The sequence below is a fragment of the Gavialis gangeticus genome, unplaced genomic scaffold (assembly GCF_001723915.1).
Source record: "Gavialis gangeticus isolate Ggan-Ray unplaced genomic scaffold, GavGan_comp1, whole genome shotgun sequence".
NCBI lineage: Eukaryota > Metazoa > Chordata > Crocodylia > Gavialidae > Gavialis > Gavialis gangeticus.
In genome coordinates this window covers 34,178,752-34,186,130 of record NW_017728995.1, presented here as the reverse complement: position 1 = coordinate 34,186,130, position 7,379 = coordinate 34,178,752, and positions in this window count along the sequence as shown.

Below are 7,379 nucleotides of genomic sequence, written 5' to 3'. Positions count from 1 at the left end.
CTTCCAACCCTAGAAACTATGAAACTATGAAACTATAAGTGGGCTGCTGTTGATCTAGCAAATGCTATGTTTCATGAGGATTTGGCACTAACGGGCATTAACCTTGATCGCCTGAGGTTATTTTACGTATCCGATGATTAAGTTGGCTTACATTTTGGAGTTTATATTTCATTTTGATCTTTAATGTTGCATTTATTTTTTTTTCTGGAAATACTTCGTACATGTTTGTAGGCATTTTTAAAAAATGAATTGAATGAATTAGACGTGTCTGAATCTTTACAATGAAAAGGCGTTTCTGCTCAGCTTGGTGGACTTTTTCTTGTATTTACATGGAGAAAACATTTAAGGGCAAGGCTTCTTAGTGAGCAACAATAATTTATTTTGTCCCTTGTGCTTTCCAATTGCTTAATTCATTCTTATAATATGATCACTATATTCCTGGAACTCAGCAACAATAAAAAATATATTTATTAAGGAATCAACTATTTCAAATGAAAAAAAACAAACCAAACCCCAGGGTATTTTAGTATTAAAAACAACCTTAAACCTGGTAGTGCATGTATTAGTACTGCTATAGCAGCAGGCCAGATTTACTGCATCTTGGGAGAAAAGAGCTGAACACTATAAACAAGAACGGGCTCAGTGCATATGTTTTTCTCCAATCTCAGGTTTTCAAAAGAGAAAAAAAAACACCTCTGGCTTCCTGTGGGGCTGATATCATGACGAGAAGTAAATGCACCCTCCAGCGTGTCTTTCCTTTCCCTTGTTAACAGGCTGGGCTTTGCAGCGAGGCAGCCGTGGCTTCGTAAGGCAATACTAGGATAGGCAGCCAGCTGAGTGACTTGAGAGCGCCGCTTGGGTGTAGGGAACTGGAGATGAATATGCACTCCAGCAAGTTCACCACAATGATTGCAAAGAAGAAACTATAAACTAAGTCTTGGAGATCAAAAGTGTAATCATCGCTAAAAATACGCTCAGAACCAGACTGCCTATGGTCACAACCCAAGTGACCAGAGCTGGTAAAAGACCCTGTTATTGTGTTCTCCCCTCTCCAAACGACAGCAGCTATTAATTATTCTCATGGGCCTGCCCAGATTGCCCTGCACAGTCCTGCTGAGCTGTGACCCTTCCCTGGCCCAGGAAAGAGGCCAGCCGTAATGGTTCTCTGAATGTACTGGACACTGCAGTGCTAATGAGCCCCAGCTACCGGGAATTTTCCACTGGGACCATCTGCTTTTTGGTGTCATTTGTCTGAGTTTGGCAGGCAAGGTCAACGAGGAGAAGGACTGATCTGAACCTTCACCCAGACCTCGACCCAAAGCTCTGGGAGCTCAAAAACATCCATTAACATGTTCTCAATAATGGTCATGACTGTTTGCACTCAGCAAGGAGAGGAGCAGTCATAATCAAAGCAAGCCATTAACAAAATCCAGGACGTGAAGACCCCCAAGATGGGAAGACATGTGGACAGGGGTCTGCATCCTGGCTCATCACCGAGTAAAAGGGCAAATGTAAGTCAGCTGAGTTGGTTATTAAACTAATGATCAAGACAGCTTGCAGGGTGAAAAGAATAAAAGCTGAGGTGGAAAGGTGGCTAGTTGATTGCAGTAGATCCTAGGGGACCCAGCCAGGATTGGGACCTCACTGGGTTTATGAATCTGCATAGGCAGCGAGAGACAGTCCCTGCCTTGAAGAGTGACTGAAGGAGCAGCATTAGCTCCATTTTAGAAACAGGAGACTGAGGCCCTGGGAGGTGATCTGATTTGCCTGGAGTCAAACAGAATCCAGAAATCTTTGCTCCCAACCCAGGGCTTTAGCCACTAAATGAACCTGTTGTAACAGATGGTTACAAGGCAATTGCGGTTGTGTTCCCTGCCATTTTTTGGAGAACTTCTGGTCATGAATAGGTGCTATAAGACTTAAGCAAAGTGCCCCAAACTGTGCAGAAATTTGCCCCCATTTTATGTGCACGTTTATCCGGTCATCACCGTTCCCAGACCCCAAGGCTTGTCACTGCAAATCATTGATATCTCATGGTGATGACCTGTAAGAAAATGTTGCTCTGGGTTATTTTCAATATTCTGTTGAGGCTGATGACTTGGACTCCCCGAGTTGAGATAGGCAATTGAGCAATGGGAACCAGCCCTTGTTCTTCATGATAATAAAGATATGGAGGGTTTTAAGCATCATTTATGTGCTCTTATAACAGCTGAACATCTTGGGGCAGCAAAACGCTGCATTTTATTTGGGACCGTAAAAGACTTTGAACATTTGACAGAGTCCCGGAACGGCTTTCAAGATTAAGAGATGGAAAAGTGCTTAGAATAAGGGGGCAATTGTCTGGAGAGGTCCTGACCAGATGTTTAGCATCAGGCACAGAGATCGCATGGCTTATAAACAGGAGCAGAACATGAGATCAGCTGTAGTGCTGCTTCTCCCTCCCTCTGCGTCTGCTGACAATAAAAGTAATTTTTATTGCTCTGAGAATTCCTGTGGCAATGCAAGGAGAAAGGAAAATAGGCATCTAGGAATAACATGGTGGACTGATTAGCAAAACTCGGGCTGCTGAGGAAGGAGACCCAAACCTTCTTCTTTTGGAAGTCCAAGACACAGGGTCCAGGCTTGGTTGATCTGCCAATAAAAGAAATTGCAAGGAGGGTATAAATAGCTGGTAGTGACTCAGTGGTACCTAGGAGAGCTTTTGCAGTCCTTTCTCCTATGCCTGAAGAAGGGTGCTTGCACCCAAAAGCTTGCAAATAAAGATTTTTTTTTGCAAAAATCTAGTGGATCTAATAAAAGATATCACCTCTACCATGAGTTCTGATTCTTGATAATGTCTTAGATATAGATGGTGCCTGTATGGAGGATACACATTCAGGGGCCAGAAAACACTGCAAGAACTTCATGAATATTCTCTGAATTCTCCTATGAAGAGAGGGATGCTGTTGAGTTTAACCTCAACACCCTGCTCCTTGTCCAGCATGTGAAAAGAAAGTTGGTTATGCTCCAGGCTACCAAACCCACTGAGGCTTTGAGATCAGCAGAGATCACTAGGGCCATGCAAGCACCCAGCAGAACCACGAGGCTTGCACATCAGCTGTGCCACATTTCCCTGATATAAAGAACTGCTGGAGATTGCCTGGTATGTTGAGAAGTCCCCTTTCTGTTACAAAGATAGCAGGGAGCAATAAGAAAGTCCTAGTAGGTAGGTAGAGGAAGACAATCATTTCAATCCAAGGTAGGTAGAGGAAGACAATAATTTCCCTTCCTAAGTCTTTCTGCTTGGAAGAGTGTCCCTCAAAATGAAAAAGGGTGATGACACTAGTTTAATTTTAATTTGTATAAAAATAAAGATATGCCTTTTCCTCTCTAAACTCAAGCTTAGGAGTTCAGCACGGACAAGTGCAAAGTCCTGCACTTAGGCAGACAAGGTTCTTTGGGTGAATCAGATATCCTTTATTAGACCAACTTAAATAGCTAGAAAAAAATTTCTTAGCAAGCTTTTGGGTTTAAAAGCCCTTCATTAGGCTGAGGAAGCATCTGCAGTTGGTGTGTGCTCTTCCTGGAGGGACTGAATAGTAAAGAGGCTAGAGGCTGGTATGCGTGCAAGAAAGGCAGTCAGTGAAGATGTAAGTTGAGTTGGTGGGCAAGAGACAGGCTGGTGGGGTGGGGAGGTTGAATGTAGCAGGTAAATAGTAGGAAGGTACCTGGGGAGTCAGATGTCAAGCAGGTTATAATGTGTCATAAAGCCAACATCTATATTTAGTCCATGTTTTTTTGTATCCAGGAGGTTAATGAAGTGAAGTCCATGGGCTTGTCTGTGAAAAGTGTTTTGTAAGTTCCCTTTGGGGATTAGAATGGAGAGATCGGAGAGAGAGTGATTTGCTTGTGAGAAATGTGCCCACACTGGTAGCTGGGTATTCTTGTCTGTAATAGATTTGCAGTGTGTGTTCATTCTGGTGTGCAGTTGTTGTTTGGTCTCTCCTACATATTTTCCATCAGGGCATTTGGTACATTGGATGGGATATATTACCTTTCTGGAGGTGCAACTGCAAGATCCAGGAATGGTGATGGTTTTGTCATGGAGTGTAATGATTGGGGAGTGGTAGAGATGTGTTGGCAGGTTTTGCATTTCTTGTCATGGCACAGTCTAGATCCATTCGGTATGTTCTGGGCCTCAGGAAGTTTGCTTCTGGTGATGAGGTCCTGCACCTAGGATGGAGGAATCCCATGCACCAGTGCAGGCTGGGGGTGACGGGCTGGGCAGCAACTCTGCAGAAAAGGACCTGGGGGGGCAGGGGACAAGAAGCTGAACAGGAGCCAGCAGCGTGCCCTTGGTGCCAAGAAGCCTAATGGCATCCTGGGCTGCAACGGTAGGAGCCTTGCCAGCAGATCAAGGGCAGTGATTCTTCCCCTCTCTTCAGCACTGGGGAGGCCACATCTGGAGTCCTGTGTCACTGCAGAAAGGATGTGGACAAGTTGGAGAGAGTCCAGTGGAGGGCAGTGAAAGTGGTTGTGGGGCTGGGGGACAGGACTGGTGAGGAGAGGCCGAGGAAACTGGGCTGATTGAGTCTGGAGAAGAGAAGACTGAGGGGGATTGAATTGCAGCCTTCATCTCCCTGCAGGGGGGCTGCAAAGAGGATGGAGCTGGACTGGTCTCAGTGGGGGCAGATGACAGGACAAGGAGCAATGGGCTCACATTGCAGCAAGGGAAATTTAAGTTGGATATTAGGAGGGTGGTGAAGGACTGAAACATTTTACCCAGAGAAGTTGAGGAATCTCTGTCCTTGGAGGTTTTTTAAGACCTGTTTGGACAAAGCCTTGGCTGGGATGACATATTTGGGGCTGGTCCTACTTTGAGTAGGGGGTTGGACTAGATATAACCTCCTGAGATCCCTTCAACCCTCATTGTCTGTGATTCTCAGTCCAGCCTATCACAACCAATTACTTGGCATGAGAGTCAGAGATGACCGTAGGAGGGAGCGGGGTCCAGGGAAAATCAGCCTGTGCGAGGCCCCTTCAACACTGCGGGGGGTGGGGGTGCAGCTGCTCCTCCTGGCTTCCACTCGGCTCTCCAGGGCCCCCCAAAGTTTGGGGGCTGGGGCAGTTGCCCCAGTTCGCCACCCCTGCAAAGGATGGCCCTGATGAGAGTGCAGTGATTGACGGCAGTCTTGGGGTACAACATGTCTGTCTGGATGTCTCCTTAAAAAAGACCCCCACAATGTGCTACGTTAGATAGATAATCATGGAAATTATATTCCATTGAATGGGGTGGCTGAGGTTCCCAGGACAGGAAGAGATAACATCCCTGGCATTCTTATAGTGTCCAGGCAGAGTGTTAGAAATCTTTTCCATGGGTTAATGTAATCCTTCACCTCTCTGTGACAGTGAGAACTTCAAATATTCAACACCTCTAAAAACAAAATGACACAGCCAAGGTCTCACACACTAAGTCACCAAGAGAGCTGGGGAAAGTCCAGTCATGCTGACTCTCAATACCAGATGCATCTTTTCCTTCTACCTTATTGACATACCAATATGCGTAAGAATAGTTTTTTATTTCTGCTTTGTCTCTTCAAATTGCAAACTCTGTATTGCAAGAACTGTCTTCTATGTTACTTCTACTTAATCAATCCAGTTTATTGGCATATCAGTAATAGCATTTAAACCCCAAACAAATGATACATCTGATGCTGTATGGTAAATCTGGGAGTACAAATCAGTGAATTGGGATAAAATGCATTGCTGGGGTGTTGCAATCATTCCTAAATTGGGCCCTGTAAAATGAGAAGCTCAACCCTAACTGGGTCCTAAGGCTAGAAATAGACCAAATGAAGCAGATCCGGCTCTCCCTGCCTACCTGCTTCCCCAACGCCACTGCATGTCTCCTCTGCAAGGAGGTAAGCCCTGTAATAAATATATTCGGTTTTTAAATGGGATGATGTTTAATTCACAATAGTTCTGAAGGGAAATCTTGAGTCTGACAAGGGGTTTCTTGAATCTACAAAGATGGAGAAGAACCACAGCTTTAATGTATTTCCAGATAGCATCTAGTTCTGCAGTAGGAGGCTACCTCTGTTCAACCACTTTTTTTGTTTGCTTGCTTCTTTTTTTTCATTTTGGGCACTTCAGACTGACTCCATATGTGCATTTATGTGCAACTGAACTATAAAGATCTTACTCCTTAGAAATGGTCTCCATGAACCCACCTCTATGGACCCACCTCTATGGACCCACTTGTGGGCACTGAGAGATATTCAGGCCCCTCTGCTCTAACTCATAGCGCTTTATATGAAGTGCCATGAGTTAGAACACATCCCCCCAAAACATGTTTATCTGCTGAGCTGGTGGGGAGGGGGAGGGATAAAGCCTCCGTGGAGGAGCCCCTGTAGCAGAGGGGCTGCCCCTTTCCCCCAGCCCTGCCCCCACTCTCAGCTCTGGTGCTGTCTGCAGGAAGGGAGGGGGGAGAAAGGAAGAAGAGCAAGCCATGGGCTGGGGTTTGCTCTGCCTGAGCTGGAGAGAGGAGGCCTGGGGGATCTAATGCACCTGTCCCCCTCCAGCTCAGGCCAGGCAAACCACAGCCTGGAGCTCCCTCTCCTCCCTTCCCCACCCCCTCCCTTCCTGCAGATCGCACAGAGGCAGGGCTGGGCTACATCAGCCCAACAACAGAAATTCCCTAAGGCACTCCAAAGTGGAGCACCTTCATCTGATCCCTCATTAGATGAGGGTTAATTTGTTGTGCAATTGGCCACTTTTAAAGTGCTTTGCAGCTGTGCATCTGTGTCATGGCAGGGCTGTAGGGTGCTTTCAGGGAGCTAATTGCATGAAGAAGGTAACTTCTGTCTGTGCCTATGTCTAGCAATATTCACCACCTAGATGATCTATATTCCAAGCTATGACAGCCCAAAATACTAGAACTTGGTCTCCCTTGGCCTAAGCCCCTTTTTTCTCATTTCCAGAACTCCTATTCCTCCATCACTCAACAACCTAAATAATACATGACAGTTCACATTAAGCTGACTCCCTGTGCCAGTGGTGGAGCCATTTGTCAATGTGCTGCAACTGCTTTTGTTCAGCGGGTTCTTAATGAGTTTCAGGAAGGGCCTTCTGGCCCATGGAAATCAATTTGGACACCTGTAAACACTCCTCAGCAAACAAACTGCTACTTTAAAAATGGATTCTTTTCCCTTTGTTGGACAGACCCTCTAAGGCAGCCAGAATATCTATGTGGCTGTCCCAGGTGGGCTTTGGAGCATATGTATTTCTATACAGTATCCCCAAGCCTTGCTAAGAAAAGCATCTGCTATTCAGCCCTGGGGAGGCCACATCTGGAGTCCTGTGTCCAGCTGTGGGCCCCCACTACAGAAAGGATGTGGACA